At 45.8% G+C, this 12,366-nt stretch overlaps 1 pseudogene; it reads left to right on the top strand.

Annotated features, from left to right (window-relative positions):
* Positions 1-523: 523 nt before the first annotated feature.
* Positions 524-3,303, top strand: LOC134479264 (prohibitin 1-like; annotated as a pseudogene).
* The last annotated feature ends 9,063 nt before the right edge of the window (positions 3,304-12,366 follow it).

The following is a 12,366-nucleotide window of genomic DNA, read 5'->3' as shown; positions in this document are numbered from 1 at the left end:
CACCTTACAAGCAAACTACCAACCTGCAAATGACAGGGAAATGCAATGTCTTCAGCTCAGTGTAAAATGGCATGCAATGCAGTAGCAGGTCATCTAAGGAGTGTGAGCCAAGGTGTGGATGTGTGAAAATGTATACAATTTACATAGCTACCTAGCATTTATGACATATTAGCCCCTGTTCCTGGTACCTAAATTGTATGACTGTTGCTGTGCTGCAAATTGAGCCCGGGTACATGTGTATGCCAGGAAAATACTCTACCACTAAGCTGCATTTCCATTCCCAACTCATCACCTTGCAATAGAAATCTGAAGTTAATCTAGACATAAATGATAAGAATCAGGATGAAGGGCTGACAGGTAGGTCTGCAGAAATTCTTCAGAATGATGAGCTCCGGAGCAACAAGTGGAACTTGCCTCACAGAAGAGCAAAGACGAGTTCAGCCAGAATTAACAGCCAGTGCTGGGGGAATTCATGTGGAGGTCAGAGTGAAAACAGGTGTGAGTGGAAGCAACAGAAGGAGTCATGGCTACCAAAGTGTTTAAGTCCATCAGAAAGTTCAGCCTAGCGTTAGCAGTTGCAGGAGGCGTGGTGAACTCTGCTTTATATAAGTGGATGCCGGACACAGAGCTGTTGTGTACAGGACATTGTGGTAAGGGAAGGGACTCATTTTCTAATCCCTTGGGTACAGAAGCCTATCATCTTTACCGCTCTCGACCACGGAATGTGCCGGTCATCACTGGCAGCAAAGACTTACAGAATGTCAACATCACACTACGCATCCTCTTCCGGCCGGTGGCCAGTCAGCTTCCTCGTATCTACACCAGCATTGGCGAGGACTATGATGAGCGGGTGCTGCCGTCTATCACCACAGAGATCCTCAAGTCGGTGGTAGCTCGATTCGATGCTGGAGAATTGAGTACCCAGCGAGAGCTGGTTTCCAGGCAGGTGAGCGATGACCTCACAGAGCGAGCGAGCAGCAACATTTGGGCTCATCCTGGATGACGTGTCCCTGACACATCTGACCTTCGGGAAGGAGTTCACAGAGGCGTGGAGGCCAAATAGGTGGCTCAGCAGGAAGCAGAGAGAACCAGATTTGTAGTGGAAAAGGCTGAGCATCAGAAGAAGGCGGCCATCATCTCTGCTGAGGGGGACTCCAAGGCAGCCGAGCGGATGGCCAACTCACTGTCCACTGCCGGTGATGGCTTGATCGAGCTGCGAAAGCTGGAAGCTGTAGAGGAATTGTTTGCCAGCTCTCCTGCTCTTGGAATATCATCTATCTGCCAGCAGGGCAGTCCGTGCTCCTCCAGCTCTCCAAGTGAGGCCAACCAGGCTACGGCCTCCGTCGCTCTGAATGACACCTTCCTTCTGCCCCACCCCAGAAAACACTATGAAATTTAATTATTGGCTTAATGTGAAGGAAATAAATGTAAAATCACTTCATATCTCTAATAAAAAAAAAACAGCCGGTGCTACAGAGCAACCTGAAAGCACTGTATGCTAGTAATGAACCCGAAATAAGCCACAAATTCCTCTGATTAAAAATGTCACAGAACAGCAAAGCTGCAACAGCCCAAAACAGGACACAACACATGGCCCTCAAAGGAAGCATAGACAAATTGGGAAGAGGAAATAATTATAAGAGAAGAGTATCACACAGAACAGGCTTTTAACGGCTTCAATGCTGAGGATATGAAGGACCAACTCAAAAAAAAAATGTTCAACATGATTCCCTCTCTCTCAAAATCACAACAAGCAAAATTCACTCTCTCTTTAGGAGATGAGAAGAGAAAGTGTAAGGCCCTGTGAGAGGGCCAGGCCCCAATGCCAGGCTGTGAAAAATGCCAGGGTACCCACCAGGAACAAGAAGCACTAGGGAGAAGAGGGTGAGGTCATAACCATCATGACAACACACACGTGTACCCTAAGGGAAGAACAAGAAATTCAAGGAGCAGAGAAGGTCAGACAGAGCAGCAGACACATAAGTAGACAGCCAGACTTACAGGAAAGATCTACATCATCTATGAGACTTTCAAAGAGAAAATGGCAATCATGCCTCAAAGCACAAAGCCCAGTTTCTCCAGACAGAGTCTGCAGCTTCAGTCCTTGCTCCTTTCTGCCCACATGAAAGGCTCTCAAGGCATCACCACACTGCCTCCCCCAAGAAGAGGAAGGAAGGCAGAATGTCAACCAGGAAGTCACCTAGAGACAAATCTTTCCAGTTGTTCTTATCGCCCCTTCCTCAGCAGCCCCCATCCAGGCATTGAGAGAACAAGGGATGTTAGGATGTCAGCCATGGGGTAGCACCAGGGCCTGTCTCATTCCTAGGACATTCCTGAAGAAAAGAAAAGTCTAGAAGGGAAAAAGGTGGACCTCAACTCAGGTTGGCTCCTTAGACTGCACTGCTGCTCATCACCCCCCACCCTGATGCTCCTTCTGCAGAACCCGAGGCCTTACTTTGCACAGATTTTTGTGAAGGCATACACTACTGTGTTCATACTATGGGTATGACTACCACAGTGGAATATCCAGCAACAAAACCCATTTTGCCCAGCAGGTTCTTCAGGTTAAATCACCGGTCTAGAGAAACTGGCACCTAGGGGCCTATAATTGAGTTTTCATCACTAAGGCCCAGTAATGGATGCTACCCAACAAACGGTTTGGCTGAATGACCAAAGAGAAGTCAAAGCATCCTAAAGTTGAATCCCGGTAACCTCTCAATGACACCCCAAGCACACCAAGAGAAAACTGCTCAGCTCTCCATATATAAGAATGCCACCTTTCAATAGGAAAGGCCCTAAAGATCTTTCTTTTAGAGAAACTTGGGAATCACTCCAAGTATGGCTCAGACAGTCTTTCACAGCCACCTGGAAACCTTTGATTTGGCCATCTTTACCTGGAACCCACAAGACAACAATACTTCAGGCACAGCTTAAATATGTTCTCTCGGTCACTTGGTAGACCTCAAGGACCCTGTGGTAGGTTCTACCAAGATCTGTGGAAGACTGCTAGGATCATCCTGCTGAAGCTAAGCCTCACATCAGATACCTAGGAGCTCCCAGTATCCTGGAGGAGAATCCATATGACAGAACTATCTCCTGATCTACTACTGACCTAAGCAAGATTTTTGCTTTGAGGGGAGGGAGGGATTCTGTGTTTCTCTATTTCCGACATATTGGAACATGATGGATCTATTAAGGGACAGAAGACCAGGGTAAACATACTACAGCCCGAAATTCAAAGACAATGCCTTTCCATACTCTCAAAGAAAAAAGAGAGACCTGAAAAAGTACCCCTCTGACTAACGTTGGGAACAAATTAAGTCATTTGCGTTCTCCTCAGGGATCTCTGTCCTCAGCAGCTACCTCCACAACCCTAGTCCCCAATCCTCCCTCTCCTCTGCTTTGTCTTTGTCTTCCCTGCCACAGAGACTCAGGGAAGGTAAGTATGAGCATGACACATCTGTCTCATGTAGTGCTGGCTGTGTCACTGGGAAGCTACAGTATCTTTCTCACTAGGGGAGAGACAACAGAAAGTCCTGTATCTTTGATGAAGGGCCCTAAGGGCCCATTGAATCATTACTAAAAATCTGGGCAAGGTCTGTCACTTGATATCAACCTTTCACATATTCCATCTCTCCTAGAGTCACAGGGAAAATGTTGACATACATCAGGTACAGAAACAGCAGAATGACCCTGAAGAGGATTTTTCTCAAATTGGCATCACAGCATGGCAGGGAGACCACAGGAGGAGGATTCTGAATGGGCCTTTCTCACTGTGGGATACCTATCACAGTGTTATAGATTAATCCTAAAGCACTGTAAGATCTGATCCTTCAACTACAGTGGATAGCTAGGCAAGATATGTGGGACCTAAGCTTGACTGGGAGTCTCAGCTTTGAGCCTAGAGAGCCCCAGTGGAGTTAAGATTAATAGTCCCAGGCTCAGGTCTAGCTATACTCTCAGGACATCAATATCAGTACCTATGGTGGCTTCAGGCAGCAGGCCTCTGCAGTGCACCCACTCAACATGCCATCTTCTCTGGGATCAGAAAGTTTCAGATCTCAGTAGAGAAAAACTCAGGGTTTAAGGACCCATACACATACTACAGAGTCAAATATGACCCCAGGGACACCGATATCTGCCAAATTGTAGGGACCATAGGCCAAAAAGTTTCTGTTAGGATTTGGGATACTCGGTACCATGATGGCACTCAATGATAAAGAAACATATCCAGGACAATTCTAGAATATGATCTAGGCTATTCAGGTGAGCAGAAATGTCCTTAGTGATCAATTCCTCATTCCCCATTGCAAGAGGGCAGGTACAATCCAAAGAGGGCATCATGACCTAGGATTACACACATTAATATGTGCACTCACACACAAATAGACATATGTATATGCATGAACATGCCGGCACACACACACAGGCCTACACATGTATCTACAAACTCATACACATAAACATGCACAGGTGGGCAGGCCAGCACACACACATACACATCTCCACACACAGTTATACACACACATTCATGCACAAATGCACTTCTACACACTCACGCACATACAAATATGCACCCAAGTACATGCATAGAAACACACACACACACACACACACACACACACACACACACACACACACCTTGTCACACGTTGAAAATTTTTCACTAGCCTAGCCCACTCAAACCAGGCCATTCAGAGTGGAGGAATGAATACTGATAGTGTCAATGTTTCCTCCCAAGGGACCTGCCTACCCATGCATGTCCACTACTCAGCCAGAAGACTCTTTGAGGATTTTGAACTAGTTAGTGTCACAGTGGGTATAATTCGGGGTACCACTGTAGGAAAAGCTGCAACGAAAACTGCCCTTCATGACTCATCCCACAGACCCATTCCCTGCCAGACACTGTATGTGTGTGTATATGTGTGTACATGTGTGTGTGTTTGTGTGTGTCTGTGTACAAACATGTGCATGTTGATGTGTATATATGCCCAAACACCCAGCTTCTCCTTCATAACTTGGGAAGAGCCATCCTTACCCTTTCATTTGGCTCAGGATTCTCCACCAAAGTTGATCCTGAAGGGAGAAGCTACATGCAAACAGGATCATCCAGTCCTTACCACCATGGCTATAGGCATGTGACTACAGGGATGAGCCTGCAACATCCTCAAATACTGGAAGAGCAACAGACACCACACTGCCTGTGAAGCACCATGAACCAAGGCCCCCAAACTGCCCTCTGCTCCACATTTCTAGCAACCAATGATCTGACTGCTCTGTCCTCCAGTCAGGTCTAGAAGGGAAGTTGGCATGAATATTCATGAGAAACAAAAATGTGGTGTCAATGTCAACCACAAATCCCCTCAGAAAGGCTACATAAGCAGCTTTTCAGACAACAGCAGTCAGACTGAGTGGGCACACACACATCAGATAGGTGCCTGGCACAGAAGCCCAGGCCAAAGCAGTTGTCCAAAAACACGTATGTCCCTTCAAACAACTTCAGCCAGTCATGGTCATTCCCGTGGCAATGTCCTGCAATAGTTTCAGGAGTAGAGAATCAGACTATTGCTCACTTATGTCCAGTCATGGGTCCCTTGTTCAACACTGGCTCCAACTTTACAACACTAGGTATTCAGAAGTAGAGATGATACACACATATGCGCACACATGTGAGCACACACACATGCACACACACATGCACACGGACAACACACACATGCACACACAGTGATAGAGAAAGAGAGAGACAGAAACAAAGACAGACAGACAGAGACAGAGACAGAGACAGAGACAGAGACAGAGGAAGCAAGAGCAGGAAAGTCAAAACTAGCAGTAGTTAATGTTACCAAAGGGACACAGGTTTAGAATCCCTCCCCAAATTGGTAAAAGCCCATTTTGTAAGCCAGTGATGTGGCTAATCTGGGCCATCCTTCTCCTTTCTGTTTTGTGAAAGCAAGAGGTATTCAAACACTGCCAGCAAAAACGTAATGGTTGCTCTATCTGTCCACCCTGAACATGAGCTTTCGAGACTTGGTTGATCTGTACTTCTTTGCAGTTGTATAAATCAACAGGCAAGTTAGTGCATTAGGTGGATCTGTGGAGGAACTTCCCATCTATCTGCAGCACAAAAAGAAAGGCCTTTCCACAGCTCCCGAGACATGAAATGCCTGGAGATATTGACCATCAGTCCTACAGAGACAATTCCAACACAGGACCAGAAAGAGGCAGCTGTGCGATCATCCAGCCCACAGTTGGAAATCAGAATTGAAAGCTGATGTATCTGTATTCACTGAGCCTGTGTTGCCCACTCATGCCCCAAAATCAGAGTTGACAGAAATACTGAGAGTCTAAACATAGCACTAAAGCAATTGCAGGAAGAGAGGAAAAGTCCTTTCTGGACATCAGGAGGCCATGTTAACTAAAAAGGGTACATGGGACTGAATTAAGGTGCAGAAGATCAATGTTGCCATAACAGTTGTAAAAAAAAAGAAAAATATCCAAGTGTGCTATCAGACACCAAAATGATACAGAAGAGATGACTGTGTCTAGGGCACCAAGAGTTCCCTCACTAGATCAAGATGTAGCCATAGGACCAGCCAGGAGCCTATCAGGAGTGACCTACAGAGGTCTGAGTCATTCCACATTGGGTCATTCTACATTTCAGAATAAAACATCAGAAACAATAGCATGTCCACTGCAGGTGAATCCCTAAGCCACACAGTATACTCAAAGACTTTACCATGGATAAGGGACTTGAAGGGAGGGAGCTTGTACCACAGTAAGGATGAGTTTCTCCTATTTTCACAGTGACACTGGCCCTGATCCCACCAACCACCCCACCATAAGGACAGAGCAGAACAAAGACCCTGAAATAACATCTGCCAAGAGGAGAGGTCAAAATAGTCACTGAGCTGAGACGTCTCATACATTGTGATAGAAAAACACAGGACAAAGAACCTCCTCTATTGCACCAAAGGAGTAGATCTCAACCACTGTGTTACTCGGAGTTTCTATTCCTGCACAAACATCATGACCAATGAGCATGTTGGGAATAAAAGGGTTTATTCAGTTTACACTTCCACACTGCTCTTCATCACCAAAGGAAGTCAAGACTAGAATTCAAGCAGGTCAGGAAGCAAGAGCTGATGCAGAGGCCATGGAGGAATGCTATTTACTGACTTGCTTCACTTGGCTTGCTCAGCTTGCTTTCTTATAAAACCTAGGAATACCAGCCCAGGGACAGTACCGGCCACAAGGTGCCCTCCACACTCAATCACTTATTAAGAAAATTCCTTGAAACCAGATATCATGGAGGCATTTTCTAAAGGATGCTCTGTTCTCTGTGATGACTCCAGCTTGTGTCAAGTTGACACACAAAACCAGCCTGTACAGCCACCTTACAAGCAAATTACCAACCTGCAAATGACAGGAGAGTTACAACACACAAAGCCTTCACCTCTGTGTATGAATGCTGCACAGTACTGCAGGTCAACCAAGGAATGTGGGCCAAGGTGGGCTTGTGTGGGAAATGCATAAAATTTACATATCTAACTTGCATTTGTAACGAATATAGTGCCAGCTCCTGGTACCTACCTAGTGTGACTATTGCTGTGCTAAAAATGGAGCCCAGGTGCATGTGTATGCCAGATAAATGCTCTACAACTATGATGCATTTCCATTCCCAACTCATCACTTTGTAATGGAAATTTTAAAAATTCATGTGGACAAAAAATGAAAAGAATCGGGAGGAGAAGCTGAAAGGCAGAGCTGCAGAAATTCTCCAGAACGTAGAACTCCTAGGCAGGAAGTAGAATTTGCTGGTAGAAGAGCAAAGACAGCGCTCAAACAGAATTTCAGGACAGTGCTACTGGGCAACCTGAAAGCACTGTATATCAGAGATGAACCCCAAATATGCCCCAGAATTCTCTGCATAAAAATGTCACAGAACAGCAAAGCTGCAGCAGCCCAAAATGGGAAACAAAGCATATGCCCCTCAAAGGAAGAATAGACAAACTGGAAGAGGAAAGAATTAGAAGAGAAGAGCATGACACAGAACAAGCTTTTAATGACTTCAGTGCTGAGAATAGGAAGGATAAGTCAAAAAGAAAAATGTTCAGCAATTCCCTCTCTCTCAAAATCCCAAAAACAAAATTCACTCTCATTAAGAGATGAGAAGAGAGAGTGCAAGCCCCTATGTTGAGGGAACCTGGCCCCCACTGACAGGCTGTGGAAAATTCCAGTGTGCCCACCCGGAAGAGAGAAGGACTAGGGAGAAGAGGATGAGGTGACAACCATCAGGACATCACACATGTGTCCCCTCTGTGAAGAAGAACTGCAAGGAGCAGAGAATGTCGAACAGAGAAGCATCACATAAGTTAATGTCCAGGCATATAGGAAAGATCTACGTAGTCTGTGAGAATTTCAAAGACAAAAGGGCAGCCATGCCTCAAAGCAAAGTCCAGCTTCCCCTGACACAGACTGCAGCTTCTGCCTTTGCTCCTTGCTGTCCACATGTAAGCTCTCAAGGCATCACCATACTGCCTCCCCCCCAAGAAGAGGAATGAGGGCAGAATGTCAATTAGAAAGTCACCCAGAGACAAATCTTTCCAGTAACTCTTAGCACCCCTCCCTCAGCAGCCCCATCTAGGCATTGAGAGGATAAGGGATATTAGGATGTCAGCCTGGTGGCAGCCCCAGTGCTTGCCTCATGCCTAGGATATTCCTGAAGAAAATAAAATTCTAGGAGGGAAAAAGCAGGAACTCAACTCAGGGGGGCCATTAAGACTCTGCACTGCTTCCTGTGTCTCCACAGGGCCCTACTCCTGCAGAACCAGAGCTCTTGCTTGCCAGGATTTTTTGTGAAGGGATCTACTACTGTGTTTTTAACTACAGTAGCTACCACAGTGGAATATTCAGCAACAAAAACCCATTGTGCCCAGCAGATCAAAACAGTGAGACTAGAAGAATTGGCACCTAAGTGTCTACATCTAAGCCTTGACCATAGAGGACCTTAAATTGATACTACCCTAACCATAACAATTCTGACTGGCAAGAGAGACATCAAAGAATCCTAAAAATCAGATCCCAATAGCCTCCACCCAGAGTCAAGAAACACCACCAGATAAAACTGATCATTTCTTGTAGACCAAAGACTCCTTTCCTTTTTTGTTCATTTTTTTCATTTTTTATTAGATATGTTGCTTTACTTACATTTCAAATGTTATTTCCCTTCCCAGATTTCTGTTCATAAACCCCCATCCTCTCCCATCCCCTCCCCCATACAGATATTCCTCCCATACATGCCCCTTACTGGGCCCCCACCCTAGTCCCCTGCACTGGGGGGTCCAACCTTCAATGCCTCCTTTCAATAGGAAGGGCTCTAAAGATCTTTCTCTCAGAGAAACCTGGGAAACACTCCAAGCAGAACTCAGAGAGTATTCCATAACAACTTTTAAACCATTGATTTGGCCATCTTTACCTGCTACCAACAAGACAACAATACCTCAGGCACAGCTTAAATATCTTCCCTCAGTCACTTGTTAGACTACAAGGACCCTGTGTTAGGTTCTACCAAGATCTGTGGAAGACTGCCAGGAGCATCTTCCTGGAGCCGAGCCTGACATCAGATACCTAGGAGCTCCCACTGTCCTGGTGGAGAATCCAAATGACAGAACTACCTCCTGACACGAGAAAGATTTTTGGTTGGGGTGGGGGGCATTGTGTGTTTCTTTATTCCACAAATATTGCACCATGGTGGATCTGTTAAGGGACAGTAGGCCAGAGTAAATATCCTACAGGGAAGGATTAGGGAGAAGAGAGTGAGGTAACAGCCATCATGACACGACAAATGCATCCGCAGTGGGAAGAACAAGAACTGCGAGGAACAGAGAACGTCAGACAGGGCAGCAGACACATAAGTAGACGGCCAGTCTTATCAGAAGGGCGATATAATCTGTGAGACTTTCAAAGAGAAGAGGGCAGCCATGCCTCAAAGCACAAAGCCCAGCTTCTTCCGAGAGACTGCAGCTTCTGCCCTGCCTCTCTGCCCACATGAAAGGCTATCAAGGCATCACCACATTGCCTCCCACAAAAAGAGGAAGGAAGGCAGCATGTCAATCAGGAAGTCACCCAGAGACAAATCTTTCCAGTTGTTCTTATCTCCCCTCCCTGAGTATCCCTCAACCAGGCATTGAGAGAACTAGGAATGTTAGGATGTCAGTCACGTGGAAACCCCAGTGCCTGCCTCATGCCTAGGACATTCCTGAAGAAAATAGAAGTCTAGGAGGGAAAAAGCTGGACCTCAACTCAGGATGGCTCCTGAACATCTGCACTGCTGCTCGTCATCCCCCACCCTGCCCACCCTGATGCTCCTTCTGCAGAACCTGAGCCCTTACTTTGCACAGATTTTTGTGAAGGCATACACTACTGTGTACATACTATGGGTATAACTACCACAGTGGAATATCCAGCAGCAAAAACCATTTTGCCCAGCTGGGTCTTGAGGTTAAATCACCGGTCTAGAGGAGCTGGCACCTAAGGGCTTATAATTGAGTTTTCATCACTAAGGCCCAGTAATGGATGCTACCCGAAAAAAAAATGGCTTTTCTGAATGACCAAACAGAAGGCAAAGCACCCTAAAGTTGAATCCCAATAACCTATAAACCACAGCCCAAGGACACCAGGAGAAGACTGCCCAGCTCTCCACATAGACCAATGGCTCCTTTCAATAGGAAGGGCCATAAAGATCTTTCTCTCAGAGAAACTTGGGGAAAACTCCAAGCATGGCTCAGACAGGCTTCCACAGCCACCTAGAAACCTTTGATTTTCCCATCTTTACCTGAAATTGACAAGATAAGAATTCCTCGGGCACAGTTTCAATATGTTCTCTCGGTCACTTGGTAGACCTCAAGGACCCTGTGGTAGGTTCCACCAAGATCTGTGAAAGACAGCCTGGACCATCTTTCTGTAGCTGACCCTCATATCATATCAGATACCTAGGAGCTCCCAGTGTCCTGGTGGAGAATCCAAATGACAAAACTAGCTCCTGACTTACTGCTGACCTAGAAAGAATTTTTGCTTTGTGGGGAGGGGGGATTCTATGTTTCTTTATTTCCTAGATATTGGAAAATGATGAATCTATTAAGAAGACCAGGGTAAACATACTACAGCCTTTGCATACTCTGAAAGACAGTAGAGAGGCCTAAATAAGTCTCCCTCTGACTACTGTTGGGAACAAATTAGGTTATTTGTGTTCCCTTCAGGCATCTCTGTCCTCAGCAGCTACCTCCACAACCCTAGTCCCCAATCCTCCCTCTCCTCTGCTTTGTCTTTGTCTTCCCTGCCACAGAGACTCAGGGAAGGTATGTGTGAGCATGACACATCTCACTCATGTAGTGCTGGCTGTGTCACTGGGAAGCTACAGTATCTTTCTCACTAGGGGAGAGACAACAGAAAGTCCTGTATCTTTGATGAAGGGCCCTAAGGGCCCATTGAATCATTACTAAAAATCTGGGCAAGGTCTGTCACTTGATATCAACCTTTCACATATTCCATCTCTCCTAGAGTCACAGGGAAATGTTGACATACATCAGGTACAGAAACAGCAGAATGACCCTGAAGAGGATTTCTCTCAAATTGGCATCACAGCATGGCAGGAAGACCACAGAAGGAGGATTCTGAATGGACCTTTCTCACTGTGGGATATCTAGCACAGTGGTCTAGATTAATCCCAAAAGCAATGGAAGATCTGATCCTTCAACTACAGTGGCTACCTAGGCAGTATATGTAGGACCTACGCTTGGCTAGGAGTCTCAGCTTTGAGCCTAGAGAGCCCCAGTGGAGTTGGGATTGATAGTCCCAGTCTCTGGTCTAGCTATACTCTCAGGACATCAATATCAGTACCTATGGTGGCTTCAGGCAGCAGGCCTCTAATTGCACCCACCCAAAATTCCATCTGATCTGGGACCAGAAAGTTTCAGATCTCAGCAGAGAAAAACTCAGGGTTTAAGGACCCACACACATACTACAGAGTCAAATAAGACCTAGGGCAAACCAATATCTGCCAAATTGTAGGGACCATAGGCCAAGAAGTTTCTCTTAAAATTTGGGATACTCAGTACCATGATGGCACTCAATGATAAAGAAACATATCCAGGACAATTCTAGAATATGATCTAGGCTATTCAGGTGAGCAGAAATGTCCTTAGTGATCAATTCCTCATTCCCCATTGCAAGAGGACAGGTACAATCCAAACAGGGCATCATGACCTAGGATTACACACATTAATATGTGCACTCACACACAAATAGACATATATATTTATATGCATGAACATGCTGGACACACACAAACGGACCTACACATGT

The sequence above is a fragment of the Rattus norvegicus genome, chromosome 6 (assembly GCF_036323735.1).
Source record: "Rattus norvegicus strain BN/NHsdMcwi chromosome 6, GRCr8, whole genome shotgun sequence".
Classification (NCBI taxonomy): Eukaryota; Metazoa; Chordata; class Mammalia; order Rodentia; family Muridae; genus Rattus; species Rattus norvegicus.
The sequence above is the reverse complement of the archived record's forward strand: the minus strand, read 5'-3'. Positions and strand labels throughout refer to the sequence as shown.